This window comes from Gigantopelta aegis, chromosome 5 (genome assembly GCF_016097555.1).
Source record: "Gigantopelta aegis isolate Gae_Host chromosome 5, Gae_host_genome, whole genome shotgun sequence".
NCBI lineage: Eukaryota > Metazoa > Mollusca > Gastropoda > Neomphalida > Peltospiridae > Gigantopelta > Gigantopelta aegis.
The window spans coordinates 275,341-295,340 of NC_054703.1; the positions used below are offsets into that span (position 1 = coordinate 275,341).

General features: G+C 37.7%; 1 long non-coding RNA gene across 1 annotated transcript; it reads right to left on the reverse strand.

Annotated features, from left to right (window-relative positions):
* Positions 1-10,232: 10,232 nt before the first annotated feature.
* Positions 10,233-17,030, reverse strand: LOC121373540. Its single transcript, XR_005958089.1, has 4 exons — positions 16,870-17,030; positions 14,176-14,289; positions 12,841-12,955; positions 10,233-10,306 (listed from the first exon to the last, which is right to left on the reverse strand). It is a non-coding gene; the product is annotated as an uncharacterized LOC121373540 (long non-coding RNA).
* Between the last annotated feature and the right edge of the window lie 2,970 nt (positions 17,031-20,000).

Below are 20,000 nucleotides of genomic sequence, written 5' to 3' on the forward strand. Positions count from 1 at the left end.
TACCAAACCCTTGCAGGATTAGAAAAAAAACCACCAATCATTTGAATGGATCCACCGAGGTGGTTCGATCCTGTGACGAAAGCACCTCAAGCGAGAAATCAATCAATCGACGGCATAAAGACTTATTGATGATAATGGCAAAATTAATTACTGACTATTCTAAATGGTTGCCAGGAAACAATAAATTATACTCGAGACAATAGCTTTAATTTATTAATGACTGTTGGCATAATGTGTGGGGTTGTGACCGATAACACAGAGTATATCCGAGACCGTAGCTTTAATTTATTAATGACTGTTGACTTAAAAGTAATGTTTTTGTTTGTGACGAGTAACACATTTCAAGCAGGATACACAAGCACGTGTTGCCAACCCATCTGTCACGGGGATTCTATAATTCCCGTAACCGAATAAAACACGATTATCAAAATGTCTCTCCTACTTGTATATCTATTAGATCTCTCTGTAACAGGCTGTTAAACCCTAGTATGGCTCGTCTCTAGGTATGATCAGAGATACGATCTTATATAAAGTATATATTATTATAGCACGTTAGTTCTCTAGAAAACACAACAAAAACACAATACACTTTGGAATCTGTATTAATCTACGCTGACAAATGTACAGCCGTAGTAGTTAATTAATAACAACAATAATAACAACCCAGAACTGATCACTTATATTAGATTATCATCTCTAGGTGTCTAGTTACACAATATGCGAAATCACTTCACCGTTACTGACCACACCCCACACGTGTGATAATTGAGAAACGCTTAACAGGAGAAAGTTAATTAATAAGGAATTACAACCACCATTCCTAACTGGTTTAATTTTTTAATTAACCCTTCTACTCGTTCAGTAACGTTGTGATAATTGAGAAACGCTTCTTGGGGAACTTAATTAATAAAGGAAGTTACACAGCTCTATTCCCTAACGGTTATTTTTAATTAACCCTAACTACTCATTCAGTAACCTTGTAACACAGAATTAAAATACTTATCACAATAAAGACAATAACCTACAGTTTTTTACCCAGGTCGGCTAGGAATGACTGGCTTAAGCTTTATATTACCCAAATACTCATATAATGTTAGAACAATAAGTCTATCTACGATTTACTTCGTCAGATTGACCGAAGATACTGTCTAAAGAATATTGGTATAATACAGTATTAAAATATTTAAAGTCACATCAATCACATCAAGGTTATACACAGAGCAGAAATGATATTTACCAAAGTCCTAACGGACTACGTTCGTGATCCCCTCGAGCCGCTCCTAATTCGTTCTCCCCGATATCTCTAAAACACTAGCTATTTTATTATAAATCAGGATTTTGCCTGGGAGTACAAGGCGGTACCTCACGTATCATCTCATAGTCTGACTCTACTAGAGTCGGTATTATTTCTCTCTGATCGTCAGACTTACTGACGCCATCGTCGCCAAAATCACGGTTGTAAAACCGCACTCGCAGAGGTATTACGTAACTACTCGCCACATGGCCTCCGCAGCTGGACTAAGTGCATATTGGAATGTCCGATCGTGCGAAGTATTACGTAACAAGTTGTCCACCTGGGCTACGGGCAATAAACTGCACACGGCCCTCTAACACAATTAAAATCGCCACAGGCGAAACAAATTTAAGAGCATGTACCGTGACACCATCCATATATGGACGGCGATGGCTGGATGGCCGTTGAAGGGTATTCTTGTTCAGTTTGTTTTCATTTAACGACAGCACTAGAGCACATTGATTTAATTTTTTAATCATCGGCTATTGGATATCAATCATTTGATAATTTTGACATATAGTTTTTCAGAGAAAACCCGCTACGCTTTTCAACTACCAGCAATGGATCTTTTTAGCGGCTTGATTAAACCAGACGTAAAGTGCCCACCTGATGCGCGAGCTGTCTAGGATCGATCCCCATTAATGGACCCATAGAGTTATTTCTCGTTCCAGCCAATGCTCTTTGACTGGTATATCAAAGGCCGTGGTATGTGCTATCCAGTCTGTAGGATGGTACATATAAACGATCCCTTGCTACTAATGAACAAATGTAGCGGGTTTCCTCTCTAAGACTATATGTAAAAATTACCAAATGTTTGACATCCAATAGTCGACGATTATTAAATCAATATGTTCTAGTGGTGTCATTAAACAAAACAAATTTTAACAATGGATCTTTTATGGATTATAGAAGCATTTTACCACAGACTGGACAGTACATCCCACGACATGATACACCATTCGTCTGGCACTGGTTGGGACGGGGAAAACCGTCAGACAATGGGTCCACTGGGGAGATTCGTTCCTGCGACAAAGCACGTCGAGGTAGTGCTCTACCGAATGAGCTACATCCCGTAACTATTCCTGATAAAGTTTGTTTTGTTTCACTGTACCACCAGAGCACGTTGATTTATTGATCATCGACTACATATTTCCATTAGCAGCGATAGATATTATATACATGCACAATTGAACGGACATACCCTACTTTCAACCTGTGAAAATTAACACTCAGTTTAGATAATCTACAAACCTGTAACACATTTGGATAAAGTTACAATTGAGTGAAACATGAGTCTGTGATTTTGAAATGCTGAAATACCCTCTAAAAATAGACTAAAACTAGACTCCATAACTGTTACTTCTCAGACGCACGTGCGTTTTTAAAAAAAATTAGAAGTGCATTTTGTGATATTAAAAACACTAGGATTACCAAAAACACTTCGAATGTACGGAAATTGATAATCTAAACAATAAAATCTAAGTCAAGTATGATTTCAGTTATCAAAAAGGTTATAATAGTACAAAAAATAGGCGTTAGTGTTTAAAAGCTAGGATATGCCCCTTTAATGTATGTGCCACTACCAGTCGTATGGTTAGTGACACTCTGATGATTCGTATAGTGGTAGTACTCTTTTATAGTCGTCGCTGTACGAGCGCGCGTTGTGAAACACTCGTACAACGGTTGATAAACTCGGAAGATCGATCAAGTTAAGGAAGATTTTAATAGGTTATAAGTTACACATTTCACAAGGTATAGTTCAGTTCTTCTCCGGGTTCTCGTTACAGAGTTAACTGATAGGATGATCGTGGTTCGGGATAAAATGTTCACAGGAACTGCATCTGCCTCACGTTATCGTCGGATGGTTCAGTTTTACTTTCGTCAGAAGGTATAACGACCGGCTGGGTCAACAAAGTAGCTGATTCTTGGATTGCCGTTGGCCGGAACTTTTCGTGGTTGAGAAAAGACTGTCGATAGAGCTTGCTGGCTCTTCTTTTAAACACTACTGGCACGAGGAAGGTATGCGGGTTATGCAGCGACATTGGTCGGTGGAGGCCGGATCTGTCCGTCAACACAGTCGTACGCGGTCATCTCGCACCGTCCACAAAGTTCATATATGAATTATAGACGGACCACCGCTGGCCCATCGCTGTTCCTTTCATGTCAGGAGAATTAGTTCGGAGATTTCTGGACTGACTTCCGCTGGCCATCGTCGTTCCTTTAATGTCAGGAGAAATTAGTTAGCTATCTGTTCCTTTAATGTGAGGGTATTGTGTTACATGTATTATGTTAAAAGTAATTCCTTGGTTCACTGAGTGGTTTTTGAAAAGGTGTTATAATTAATACATTTTATACGTTGAACTATATTAAAGTTGTACTATCTGTTCAGGTGGCTGTAACCGTATTGAATGTTAAAAACTATTATATTCGTATGGTGGATTGCACATGCATACTAATACACATATACATACATGCACACGAATATACACACAAATACACATACAGATACTCTCAGTATACATACACTAATACACACATACAAATAAAAACATACACAAATACTTACAGATACATACATGCGGGCATACACATACACATACACATAAACACACAAACTCACACACACACACACTCACACATACACATACACATACACACACACACACACAAATACACACTCACACTCACACTCACACACACACACTCACACACACACACATACACACACACACACTAACACTCACATACACACTCACACACACACACATACTCACACACACATACACACTCATACACACACACACATATACACACACTCACACACACACACATACACATACACACACACTCACTCACACACACACACACACTCTCACACACGCACACTCACATACACACACACACACAAACACACACTCACACACACACACACACACATACACACACACACTCACATACATACATACACACACGCACTCACATACACACACACTCACATACACACTCACACACATACACACACTCACACACACATACACTCACACACACATACACACTCACACACACACACATACACACACACACACTCGCACTCACACACACATACACAGACACACACTTACAAACACATACACACACACTCACACACACACTCACACTCCCATACACACTCACATACACACACACACTCACACATACATACGCACTCTCACACACACTCTATCTCACACACACACACACACACACACACATACACACACACACACTCACACTCACACACACATACACACATTCTCTCACACCCACACACACCCACACACACACATACTCTCACACACACACACACACACACACACACACACACACATACACACACTCACACACACACACACACTTTCTCATCTATCACCCTCTGCCTTTCGTTCTCATTATCTTAATATAGAACACTGTCAAATTCAATCTTTTTCAATCTATCATATGTTTTTTTCTATCAGTTTCCTCCAACTCTGTCTTCTAAGGTGTCAACCCCATCACCTACCTGTCTCTAACTTCTTCCACAAGTGCAGTCTCTGTGTAGTCGATTTGCTGTTTGAATATACAATAAAGTACTCTTATAACGAACAGGTTAGTTCGTTATAGCAGTAGTTCGTTGTACACATTTGTATAAGTTGGTTATTAATGTATAGGGAGATAAAACGGGACTTTACGATCAGTTCATTCTATGCAGTAGTTCGTTGTACACATTTGTATAAGTTGGTTATTAATGTATAGGGAGATAAAACGGGACTTTACGATCAGTTCGTTCTATGCAGTAGTTCGTTGTACACATTTGTATAAGTTGGTTATTAATGTATAGGGAGATAAAACGGGACTTTACAATCAGTTCGTTCTATGCAGTTGTTCGTTGTGAGCGTGTTCGTTATTAATGTACTTTTCTGTAATTTTACTAAATTTTACAACACAAAAATAAAAAACATTTTAATAAAAAGCACTGACAACAAAATAAATATTTAAAAACGTCTTTCAGTTTTAATAAATGGAACCTTAAATATCAGAACACGGTTTTTTTAATAAAAAAAAAATAAAAAACACACTCTTAAACTGGAAGGAAGGAAATGTTTTATTTAGCAACGCCCTCAACACATTTTATTTACGGTTATATGGCATCAGACATATGGTTAAGGACAACATATATATTGAGGGAGGAAACCCGCTGTCGCCACCTCATGGGCTACTCTTTTCGATTAGCAGCAATGGATCTTTTGTATGCACTGTCCTATAGACAGGGTAGCACATACCACGGCCTTTGATGTACCAGTCGTGCTGCACTGGCTGGAGCGAGAAATAGCCCAATGGGCCCACTGACAGGGATCGATCCCAAACCGACCGTGCATCAAGCAAGCGCCCCTCTCTCTTAAAATGGTGTCACAATTAAAGGGACATTTCTGACTTTGCTGTATTATAAGATGTTTCCAACTAATAAAATATTTCTACGATTAAACTTACATATTACATATATGTTCTTGTTTAGAATATCAGTGTCTGTATAGTCAATGTGTTTCTGGTCGTCTTAATATTTGTGAGGAGCCCAAACTGGATTCTGTTTTCAAATAATTTCGTACGTACGAAAAAATAATATTTTAGGAAATAAAATGAAATTTAACTCTGTAAAAATATTAGAAGCACCAGAAACACGTTTAATATACAGCCACTAATATTTTACGCAGAAAAATATATTTGATATGTAATTACAATCGTTAAAAAGGCTCTGTTAGTTGATAACATCTTAAAAGTTGCAGCAAACTCAGGAATGTCCCTTTAACAAGAACTGGTATCATCTTGTCTATATTACAAAATCATGAAAATGGCGCGGAATTTAGCTCGATCGGTTGCGTGATCGAACTACCTCGGAGGATCCATTCAACTGATTGGGTGTTTTTTTTCTCTCTCGTTCCATCAAGTGTACCACAACTGGCCAAAGGCCGTTGTATGTGTTTTCTTGTCTGTGGAAAAGTGCATATAAAAGATCCCATAACATTTTGAAAAATAAATGTCCTGAAATGCAGTTTCCTGCATTCTACAAGTAAACTTAATATCTGCCTTAAGATTTACTACCAACAATATTTTTTTATTCAGTTCCCCCCCCACCCCCCCCACCCCCCATGCTACGCCGAGCCTGGCCATTCTTACTTTTCCTATAGGAGGACTGCCACTCACAAGACGGTTTTACAAATGTAATCTGAACAACAAAACCGTTCACCGCAGTTAAAGGGACATTCCTGAGTTTGCTGCATTGTAAGATGTTTCAGACTAATAAAATATGTCTACGATTAAACTTACATATTAAATATATTTGCTTGTGTAGAATATCAAAGTCTGTATATTCAATGTGTTTCTGGTTTCTTAATATTTGTAAGAAGCCCAAACTGGACTTTGTCTTAAAATAATTTCGTACATACGAAAAACATATATTTTAGGAAATAAAATGAAATTTAACCTAGTACAAATATTAGAACGATCAGAAACACGTTTAATATACAGCCACTAATATTTTATGCAGACAAATATATTTGATATGTAATTACAGTCGTTAAAAAGCTTATGTTAGTCGATAACATCTTAAACATTGCAGCAAACTCAGGAATGTCCCTTTAAAGATCGAATATCTGCACATGGCAGTCAAAGGGAAGTAAACAATACAGACATATTGAAAACACTATTTTTAATGGAATACTTCACGGAAAGACTAAGGGGCGGGACGTAGCCCAGTGGTAAAGCGCTCACTCGATGCGCGGTCGGTCTGGGATCGATTCCCGATCCACAATATATAACATAAAATAACCCTGAAAATGCGTTTATGGGTATCTCTATCTGAACATTTTCCACCCATTAGGTTATATCTCGTTCCAGCCAATGGATTTTGTCTTCATCCCTCTATTACGTAGCTACAATGGTAAAGCGCGAACGGTTTGGGATCGATCCCCGTCAGTGGGCCCATTGGGCTATTTCTCGCTCCAGCCAGGGCACCACGACTGGCATATCAATGGCCGTGGTATTTGCTATTCTGTCTCTGGGATGGTGCATATAAAAGATCCCTTGCTGCTAAACGAAAAGAGTAGCCCATGAAGTGGCGACAGCGGGTTTCCTCTCTCAATATCTGTGTGGTTCTTAACCATATGTCTGACGCCATATAACCGTAAATAAAATGTGTTGAGTGCATCGTTAAATAAAACATTTCTTTCTTTCTTTCTTTCTTTCACGAAAAGACTAATGCAATTAATTATACTTACACGTAACACCCAGTAACACAAATACCAACAACAGACTGAGTGCAAGTGACATGTCGAGTGTAGTAAATATAATAGTACAAATATCCCGCTCTCTGTCGCTCTCTGTCTCTCGCTTTCTCTCTAGGTGATATTCCCCGGGTCGGAACAGGACTTCACACCGTTGAGCATGTTGACTCTGGACTTCGAGGTGTCACTTTTAATTATGTCTGTCATACATTTACAGGTCATTACAAGACTGTTAAAGCTACAATATCGCATAACATTGCCATTTTACTATGCCTCACACGTGTACACGTCATTACAAGACTGTTAAAGCTAAAATATCGCACGGTTACAGGTAATTACAAAACTTTTAAAGTTACCATCTCGCCTAACATTAGAATTAATGAGAACAGAACGTACCACGGCTTTTGATATACCATTCGTGTGGCACTGGTTGGAACGGGCCAACAACAGTCAGACAATGGGACCACTGGGAAGGTTCGTTCGTTCATTCATTCATTCATTCATTCATTCATTCACGCTCGTTCGACGAACGAACCTTCCCAGTGGAACCATTGTCTGACTGTTGTTTCCCCGTTCCAACCAGTGCCACACGAATGGTATATCAAAGGCCGTGGTATGTTCTGTCCTGTGCTAATATGTATATAAAATATTTTCTTGATTCTAGACCCCCTAAAAATAAAAATTAAAAACAAATAAAATAAAACAACCCACTCCCCACTGCACACCCGCCTGTGTCGACCCATAACCTGACCCACAGACAATGTGATGGCTCCCAATATATTACCCTGTATATAGGAAACTGTGTATAAAATATCCCTTGTTACAGTTTTGGTAGGAGCAGTTTTTAATATTGTTTAAAGAAAGGAAGGAAATGTTTTATTTAACGACGCACTCAACACATTTTATTTACGGTTATATGGAAGGAAGGAAATGTTTTATTTAACGACGCACTCAACACATTTTAGTTACGGTTATATGGCGTCGGACATATGGTTAAGGACCACACACGGATACTGAGAGAGGAAACCTGCTGTCGCCACTTCAAGGGCTACTCTTTTCGATTAGCTGCAATGGATCTTTTATATGCACCATCCCACAGGCAGGATAGTACATACCACGGTCTGTACCACTGAGCTACGTCCCACCCCTATTGTTTAAAGCCACATGTTGTTAACATGCTCGATTAAAGGGACAAACCCTAGTTTTTAAACACTACAGCATATTGTTTTCACTATCAGAACCGTTTATGATCACTGAAATCAAACATTACTTATATTTTATTCTTTAGATTATCTATTTCCGTACAACCGAAGTGTTTCTGGTCATCCTGGTGTTTCTAATACCAGAAAATACATGTTTTATATTTTTAAAAACGCACGTTCGTCTGAGAAGTAGCGGTTTATTGATTCGAGCTCTAGTCTATTTTTAAGGATATTTCCCGGTTTTAACGTCACAGACTCTTCTTTCACTGTATTGTAACTTTGACCGGCTTCGGTGGCGTCGTGTCAGGTCATCGGTCTACAGGCTGGTAGGTACTGGGTTCGGATCCCAGTCGAGGCATGGAATTTTTAATCCAGATACCGACTGCAAACCCTGAGTGAGTGCTCCGCAAGGCTCAATGGGTAGGTGTAAACCACTTGCACCGACCAGTGATCCATAACTGGTTCAACAAAGGCCATGGTTTGTGCTATCCTGCCTGTGGGAAGCACAAATAAAAGATCCCTTGCTGCTAATCGGAAGAGTAGCCCATGTAGTGGCGACAGCGGGTTTCCTCTCAAAATCTGTGTGGTCCTTAACCATATGCCTGACGCCATATAACCGTAAATAAAATGTGTTGAGTGCGTCGTTAAATAAAACATTTCTTTCTTTAAAGTAGAGTGTGACGGTGGATAGAAATAAGGGAACATAAAGAGCAAGAGAAAATGTTGACTGCAACCAAAACCCGCATCTGTGATATCAGAAACCCAACCAGGTTACTGACATTCAACCCCATTATATTAGTCCCACGTTATATAGAGGATATTTCATGGGTTTTTTTTTTAGTGTGATACGATTGCAAACTTCACGAGATGAGATATAAATCATATTTGACAAAAAACATGAAAGTTTCTATTTATTATATAACTTTTAGCAATTTAAATTTATTTTTAAAATGCCAGCGGCAAAATAGTTCCGGTTTTCTTACAGTGAAGATAACATTTTCTACAGTGACGATAACACATTTTAGAGTGAAATAGTGAAATGACTGATAACACTTTTATTTCACTGATATTTTAAGATATTTCACTAAATGTTACATAATAAACCTTTGTATTTTATACAGACTTAACTACAATAGTAGAGAATTAATTTGACCTAAAATGTAGTATGTTCCCTTACTTCTTTCCATCAGTATAGAATGGATGGATGGATGAATGAATGAATGAATGAATGAATGAATGGATGGATGGATGAATGAATGAATGAATGAATGAATGAATGGATGGATGGATGGATGGATGAATGAATGAATGAATGAATGAATGAATGAATGAATGAATGAATGAATGAATGAATGAATGAATGATTAACAACACCCCAGCACAAAGACACACATCGGTTATTGGATGTTAAATTAAAATAAAAACACAAAAATATAATAATTTCTATTTCTATTTTTATTTTTTATCTCGGTCGTTATTCTTTCGACGTCATCAGTTTGTCACGTGGTCTGCATCTGGAATAACACGGAAATAACATGCATGTATGTTCTTGTGTCCATTTAGTAGGCTATACAGACACACTGTAAAAGGTTATCTGGGTTAGCTCCCCTTGATAGAGGTTTATGGAAGAAGGAAATGTTTCATTTAACGACGCACTCAACACATTTTATGTACGGTTATATAAAAAAGAAAGAAATGTTTTATTTAACGACACACTCAACACATTTTATTTACGGTTATATGGCGTCAGACATATGGTTAAGGACCACACATATTTTGAGAGGAAACCCGCTGTCGCCACTTCATGGGCTACTCTTTCCGATTAGCAGCAAGGGATCTTTTATTTGCGCTCCCACAGGCAGGATAGCACAAACAATGACCTTTGTTGAACCAGATATGGATCACTGGTCGGTGCAAGTGGTTTACACCTACCCATTGCGCCTTGCGAAGCACTCACTCAGGGTTTGAAGTCGGTATCTGGATTAAAAATTCCATGCCTCGACTGGGATCCGAACCCAGTACCTACCAGCCTGTTGACCGATGGCCTAACCATGACGCCACCGAGGCCGGTTTTTACGGTTATATGGCGTCGGACATATGGTTAAGGACCACACAGATATTGAGGGAGAAAACCCGCTGTCGCCACTTCTCGATTAGCAGCAAGGCATCTTTTATATGCACCATCCCATAGACAGGATAGCACATACCACGGTCTTTGATGTACCAGTCGTGATGTACTGGCTGGATGAGGTTTAAAAGGCGCATTCGCTATAGTTGCATTTCTTAAAATTCCCACATGTAATGTTTGCTTAATTGAAACACGAATATCAAGATTGTAAAGTGATGCCATTTGGCGCAATTAGTGGTTCCCGCGAGAGTCCTAGATGAAGAATAATAACTACACATATACCGTATTCAACAAAAAAGAACGAATATTGTTTATGACAGGTTTGTGTGTTTTTGTGTGTGTTTTTGTTTTGTGGTTGTTGTTATTGTTTTTGTTTGTTTTGTGGAGTTTTTTGTGTTTGTTTTGTTTTTGTTCTGTTTTATTAAAAATAAATTGGGGGGGGGGGGGGTTGGGGTGTTGGGTTGGGGTTTTTTTTTGGGGGTGTGTGGTTGTTTTATTTCGGTGGAGATTTTTGACATTGTTGTTTGTTTTGTTTTGTTTTGTGTGTGTGATTTGGGGTAGTTCTTAGGCTTTTTTGTTGTTTGTTTTGTTGAGGGGTTTGGTTGGGGTTTTTTTTTTGTTCTTTTGGGGGGGAGGTGTTGGGGGGGGGGGTGGGTTGGGGTTTTATCAACCTGACAAACACCATGGATGACATTTCGGGAAAAGATAAATGCACCATCTTTGAGTATCTTAAAGAAACATTCCTGTGTTTGCTGTTTGTTTTAAGATGTTATCGACTAACAGAGACTTTGTAACGACTGTAATTACATATCAAATATATTTTTCTGCAAAAAATATTAATGGCTGTATATTAAACGTGTTTCTGATCATTCTAATATTTGTACTAGGTTAAATTTCATTTCCTTTTTAAAAAAAAAAAATTTTGGTACGTACAAAATTATTTGAAGACAAAATTCAGTTTGGGCTTCTTACAGATATTAAGACGACCAGAAACACTTTGAATATACCGACACTGATATTCTAAACAAGAACATATATTTAATATGTAAGTTTAATCGCAGAAATATTTTATTAGTCGGAAACATTTTACAATGCAGCAAACTCGGGAATGTCCCTTTAAGAAAGAGGCTTGTTTAATCAAATGTGACTTCGCGGATCTCTGAGTATTTTAACACTGATCGTCAACAGCACTAAAGAAAACCAAATCACAGTCGTCATTTGCAATGACTCACAAAATGCAGGCTGTGAGCAGCAATTTTATTGGGGGTTCTAGACCGTCGCTAGCGATGTTTATAGAGGCTCGCCTTGAAAATATACTGGGGGGGGGGGGGGGCAGGTGCTTAAGCAGTGAGGGTTTCAACCCCTGAAACTCTCCCTCTGCACACTCGCCTGAAATGTGTCTTTAAACATTAATATCATACTCATGACTGGGTATTTGATTGTGGAAAATATCTAGAGATTGTGTCTTTAAATATTAATAATATACTCTATCAAAAACGAAACGCATAGGCGAAATATTCATGGAATTATCTCTTTAATACAAAGTGGCATAATTTAGTTATTTATGATCGTATCACAGTCAAATGTAACATGAGTATGTGACAATGTTCTTGCTATTGGAGGCGTTTTCGTCTTTTCCCCGAGTTTCACGTGCATTCGCCAAAATCTGGCCATTTCACGCCGATTTCCTGCAATTGTTGCACAACGTGCTACAACGTGCGTTAAATTTGTTTTAGGGTGCATTTAGTCATGCTGTCCCATTCCAGGAACATTAACTAACATGGTCATTCAGCAACATTGTACAAAAAACCGATATTTTGTAAAATCAAACACTTTTCTTCTTTCCCTATCACCTATGCGTTTCTTTTTTCACAGAGTATATAATATAGAGCTCTTTTAAAGAAAACAGTTTCTTCCTACCTGAATTAACCCTTGTTACACGGTTTACACTTGCAGATTTTACAGCCGTTTACAACGACATTTCCACACAGACAACCAATTTTACATACAGGCAGACATCTTTTATAGCGAGGAACTGAAAAAAGAAAGAAAAAAAAAAGAAAATTGTTTTAAAATTGCAGTCTCGCCTAAACTCATAATATAATAACATCATTTACTAAAGCAAAATGCAAACATATCAGTTTAATAAATTGATATCATTTTTAATTACCTTTACACACAAAAAATAAAATGTTTTATTTAACGACGCACTCAACACATTTTATTTACGGCTATATGGCGTCAGACATATGGCTAAGGACCACACAGATTTTGAGAGGAAACCCGCTGTCGCCACTACATGAGCTACTCTTTCCGATTACCAGCAAGGGATCTTTTATTTGCGCTTCCCACAGGCAGGATAGCACAGACAATGACCTTTGTTGAACCAGTTATGGATCACTGGTCGGTGCAAGTGGTTTACACCTACCCATTGAGCCTTGCGGAACACTCACTCAGGGTTTGGAGTCGGTATCTGGATTAAAAAACCCATGCCTCGACTGGGATCCGAACCCAGTACCTACCAGATTGTAGACCGATGACCTAACCACGACGCCACCGAGGCCGGTCTTTACACAAAATACACACCTGTCGTCAATTATTAAATTTCTGTTACGCAAAACAATCGAACACAACAATAATGAGAATCAGATCAGTAATAAAGTTAAACTTTGTTTTGTTTAACGACACCACTAGAGCACACTGATTGTCTTTGAGAGAAAACCTGCTACATTTTTCCATTAGTAGAAAGGGATGTTTTGTATGCATCATCCCATAGACAAGACAGTACATACCACTCGTGGTGCACTGGCTGGAACGACAAATAGTCCAATGGGTACACCGACGAGGATCGATCCTAGACCGACCGCGCATCAGGCAAACGCTTTACCATTGGACTACGTCCCGCCCCGGATAGATGGATGGATGCAAGAATGGATGCATGTTTACGCGCGTGCGTGTGTGCGTGCGTGTGCGTGTGTGTGCGTGTGTGTGTGTGTGTGTTCGTCCGTGTCTCTATGTGTATCTGATTATGTATGCAAATGTGCAGACAGGATAGCACATACCACGGTCTGTGATATACCAGTCGTGGTGCACTGGCTGGAACGAGAAATAGTCCAATGGGCCCACCGACGGGGATCGATCCCAGACCGACCGCGATCAAGCTAGCGCTTTACGATTGGGCTACGTCTGCGCGATTGCCGTGGAATCGCGGTCTAATCTATGACGCTCTTAAGTCTTGTCATTGTTCTTACAAACCTGTACACGGTTTGCAGGTGCACGTCGGACAACCGTTCTTCATCACACGGCCGCACGCACAATAAATTGCACATGTAGGGCCGCAGCGATATTTACCCCAGGAGATGGCGTTAGCTGTAAAAAAAAAAAAAAAGAAGAAGAAAGTAAATGACTTAATATATATATATATATATATATATATATATATATATATATATATATATATATATATATATATATATCTTACTCTTCAAAAAAAGTAGGGGAGCCTGAAATATTAATGTTAATATCAACTATTAGACCGAACATACGTTTTGACCACTGTGGAACATTATTTGTGTCAATATTTTTCATTCTGTTGATCATATAGTTGTTATTGTTTTGTTTTTAGTCATTTTTATTGTTTGAATTTGCGATTTACTGATAAAAAAACCCGTCAACTTTAAAATTTCACTTCTGACCCCAATCGTCCTTCAAGATCTTTGGTGGTCATAAAACCTACTGTAATACTGAACTACCGGTTGTAATGTTTGCCCAATTAATTCACTATTATCATATAACCCACAGCTAATATACCTTACAATTTTGGCTATTGTAAATTCTTATTAGAGTTCCCCTACTTTTATAAGAGTATATATATATATATATATATATATATATAGAGAGAGAGAGAGAGAGAGAGAGAGAGAGAGAGAGAGAGAGAGAGAGAGAGAGAGAGAGAGAGAGAGAGAGAGAGAGAGAGAGAGAGAGAGAGAGAACGATATGGTAGAAGAAGAGAATTACAGAGAGATAAAAAGACAGAGAGACACTGAGACAGGCTAAGGGTAGATAAATATATTTGTTTTGTTTAACAACATCACTGGAGCACATTGATTGATTACTAATCGGCTATCTAATGTCAAACGTTAATAATAATAATAATAATAATAATATTTTTATTTCAGATCAGAGATCCATAGAACATATATAAAAATCACATACAAAACTGATTACATACTATACAGCAGCTTGTGCCAGCGATTTACACATACAGATTTGACGTACACAGTTGTACACCGCAGGTGGGCAAGTAGGTCGTTTGAAATTGTTTCGGTTCTGCTCTTCAGCGAATATGCTGTTGAGCGAAGTAAAGCGCCAAAGCTTTTTACTCGATGACTGACAAACATCATATATATATATATATATATATATAACATATATATATATATATATATATATATATATATATATATATATATATATATATATATATATATATATATATATATATATATATATATATATGATAAAAGAAAACAAGTGTACAGTATATATGTATACTCTGTCACACTATAACACTGAAAATGAGTTTCTGGGTATTTCTATTTAAGAACATTTTCCGCCCATTGGGTTATATCTCGTTCCAGCCAATAGATTTTGTCTTCACCCCTCTGTTACGTAGCCCAATGGTAAAGCGCGGTCGGTTTGAGATAGATTCCCGTCAGTGAGCCCATTGGGCTATTTCTCGCTCCAGCCAGTGCACCACGACTGGTACATCAAAGGCCGTGGCATGTGCTGTCATGTCTATGTGATGGTGCATTAAAAGATCCCTTGCTGCTAATCGAAAAGAGTAGCCCATGAAGTGGCGACTGCAGGTTTCCTCCCTCAGTATCTGTGTGGTCCTTAACTATATGTCCGATGCCATATAACCGTAAATGAAATGTGTTGAGTACATCGTTAAAGGGACATTCCTGAGTTTGCTGCAATGTTTTAAGATGTTATCGGCTAATAAAATATTTCTACGATTAAACTTACATATTAAATATAGTTCTTGGCTGTATATTAAACGTGTTTCTGATCGTTCTAATATTTGTACTATGTTAATTTTCATTTTATTTCTAAAAAAATATTGTTTCGTACGTACGAAATTATTTGAAGACAAAATCCAGATGGGGCTTCTTATAAATATTAAAGGGACATTCCTGAGTTTGCTGCATTGTAAGATGTTTCCGACTAATAAAATACTTCTACGATTAAATTTACATATTAAATACATTTTCTGGTTTAGAATATCAGTGTCTGTATATTCAGTGCATTTCTGGTCGTCTTAATATTTGTAAGAAGCCCAAACTGGATTTTGTCTTAAAATAATTTCGTACGTATCAAAAAATTATATTTTTGTACATAACATGAAATTTAACCTAGTACAAATATTAGAACGATCAGAAACACGTTTAATATACATCCACTAATATATTGTGCAGAAAAATATATTTGATATGTAATTACAATCGTTAAAAAGTCTTTGTTAGACGGTAGCATCTTAAAACGTGCAGCAAACTCAGGAATGTCCCTTTAAGACGACCAGAAACACATTGAATACACACACACTGATATTCTAAACAAGAAAATATATTTAATATGTAAGTTTAATCGTAGACATATTTTATTAGTCGGAAACATCTTACAATGCAACAAACTCAGGAATGTCCCTTTAAATATAACATTTCCTTCTTCATCCCTCTATTATAAATGAGGTTTAATCTATATAATGCGATGGGAAGTTGTAAAGAAACTTGTACATTTACAAACAATTTTTTAAAAACCCAACATTTGAGAGTTGTATTGTTTTAAAACTTAATAATATGTTTTTATATTAGTTTTAGCATCATTTTATATATAAGATTATGCCATTTCATCGGTATACGTTTGATGAAAATGAACTAATATACTTACACGTAACACTGAGCAACACAAATACCAACAACAGACTGAGTACAAGTGACTTCATGACGAGTTTAGACCAGTAAATAGTAACAGTATAAAGCTCTTTCTCTGTCTCTGCTGTTTTAATAGAAGGCCGACTCCGGGTCGGAACAGGACTTCACACCGTTTACCATGTTGATCGCGGACCACGAGGTGTAAGTTTTAATTACGAGGACAACAGCGCACGCCTGCCTCTAGCGGGTTTTCCGCGTGTATACTGCTAAATCAAATCCCATAGACGACAATAGTAACATATGTGGCTAAAGCTCCTACCTGCAGCGTATCAGTCGACATAAACACCACGGATATAAATACTACCGCCTCTCCTCACCCTTAAGGTGAATTAGAAAAAAAATATTGGGGGTCAAGCTGAGATAACGGGTAGCGTCTATGATTACCCTAGTTCCGCACAAAATTCGAGGTTTTTTTTTACAGGTACCCCATACATGTTTCAAGAACATGTTTACTTGTCACAGTGGTACTAGATGAAATAAAATTGCATAAATATTTTGCCCAGATGAAACCATTTTTTTTATACAACCAACACACTCACATTTATCACCAATCACATTAACTTCTTTATCAAAATTTCGGTGCACCTCGAACTTTGACCCAGCCGGACGTTATTTGGTTTAGTACTGCCTATAGGTCTTTCTGTGTTGTTATGATTTGAAAACTGTTAAAGTTGCAGTCACACTAATGCAAAATACAAACACAACCACTGTTAATAAAGACACGAACTCTCTTTCAGCTATTGGAAAGATATACATGTAGCTGGTTTCCTCTGATGTCAGAATTAGCAAATTAGCCGATTGTTAATTAAACAATGTGCTCTAGTGGTGTCATTAAACAAAACAAACTTCCTGTTATTTTAATTGTACACACTAATATTATTTAACTATACTCTCTTTCATGATTACATAGTGAATGGCTTATGTATTTTTATAGTTGTTTTATTTTGTATATAATATGTGATGTACATAATGTGTGACGTTAATATATTATATGTATGTCTGTCTGTCTGTCTGTTTGTCTGGCTGGCTGCCAACTGCCTCCAATCATCTTACATATCTGTTGCTATGTTTGTATTATTTTCTAACACAGGGCCCCATTTCACAAAACATCGTAAGCCTAGTTTTCCACGTAAACATAAATTTACGACTAAACCACAATTGTTATTACTATTATAGTACAATAAATACAGTTAAAAGTACACGTATGTCATTTTCTTTTGTCCTTAAAATGCTCCATCTTCTGTAATCATGTAATTTTTTGTTTGAAATAGACGCCAAACACGTCCGTCCAATATAACTGCTAGTCGCAGACGTAAACTTACGATGTTTTGTCAAATGGGTTCCAGGGCCCCGTTCCACGAAGCGATCTTAGCCCTAAGATCAACTTAAGTGCATAGGGTAGCTATGAGCTTACGGTAATCTTAGGGCTAACATCGTTTCGTGGAACGGAGCCCAGACCAATAAAATAGCTGTCCGCTTCTCAGTTTCAGAATGCACAATAATATACTGGGCCTAACATGTAACATGACCACGCTTCGCCCCTTAACGGGACATACCCTAGTTTTTAAACACTAAGGCATATGTTTCACTATTAGAGCCGTTTTTGATAACTGAAATCATACTGTACTTAGATTTTATTGTTTAGATTATACATTTTCGTACATTTGAAAAGTTAATATCACAAAATACATTTCTCATATTTTTAAAAATGCACGCGCGTCTGAGAAGTAACAGTTATGGAGTCGAGTTTTAGTCTATTTTTAGAGGGTATTTCACCATTTCAAAGTCACAGACTCATGTTTCACTGTCGTGGTGCTCTGGCTGGAATGAGAAATAGCCAAATGATCCCACCGACGGGGGTCGATCCCAGACCAACCGCGCATCAAGCGAGCGCTTTACCACTTGGCTATGGCCCGCCCTCTCGACGGTATAAATAAATAAATAAATAAATGAATTAATGTTTAACGACACCCCAGCACAAAAAACACATCGGCTATTGGATGTCAAACTATGGTAATGCAAATAAATAAAGTGATGATCAATATCAATATAAAAATTCAAGACTTAAACAAAAACAGTGTAAAGAACTGTGCAAAAACACAAATATCACAGAATTTTACGGATACTGAATTTCACTCAAAATTTTGTGCTGTATTGGCCATTCTCAAAGAGAATGTTACACCCCTGCACCACGGTGAGGTTACAGCACACGCAGGGGTTCGACGGTATAAAGACTTACTGATGTTAACGGTCAAATTAATTAATGACTATTCTGATTGGTTGCCAAGAACCAATGAAGTATAGCCGAGACCGTATCTTTAATTTATTAATGACTGTTGACTTAAAAGTAATGTGTTTGTTTGTGACGAGTAACACATTTCAAACAGGATACGCACACACGTGTTGCCAACCCATCCATATATGGACGGCGATGGCTGTGTGGCCGTTGAAGAGTATTATTGTTCAAAGTTTGCTTTCATTTAACGACAGCACTAGAGCAATTTGATTTAATTTTTTAATCACCGGCTATTGAATGTCAATCTTTTGACAATTCTGACATATAGTCTTCAGAGAAAACCCGCTACGCTTTTCAACTACCAGCAATGAATCTTTTCAGCGGCTTAAAGGCATATTGTCACAGACCACTGACCTATTTAATGGTCTAACAAAGTATTACCTGAACAACAATAAATTGATTTATCCCTAAATGTACTTGATTTAACCATCTTCATAACCACCATACTCCATTTATTAATGACATTTTGTAAAAATAATTGAATTATGGCAATGGTCCATAATTCAAAAACTAAAATTGCCGAGAGGGATGACATGGATTTCACTCCATCGTGGTTCAGTTAAGGTGATGCGATAGCTAAATTTGGTTTCCAACAATTAATGTAATTTTCATTTATTATCCATTTTTAGAGAAATAAGGTCCTTAAATCCGTGACAGTATGCCTTTAATTAAACCAGTCATAAAGTGCCCACCTGATGCGCTAGCGGTCTAGGATCGACCCCCATTAATGGGCCCATAGGGCTATTTCTCGTTCCAGCCAATGCACCTTGACTTTTATATCAAAGTCTGTG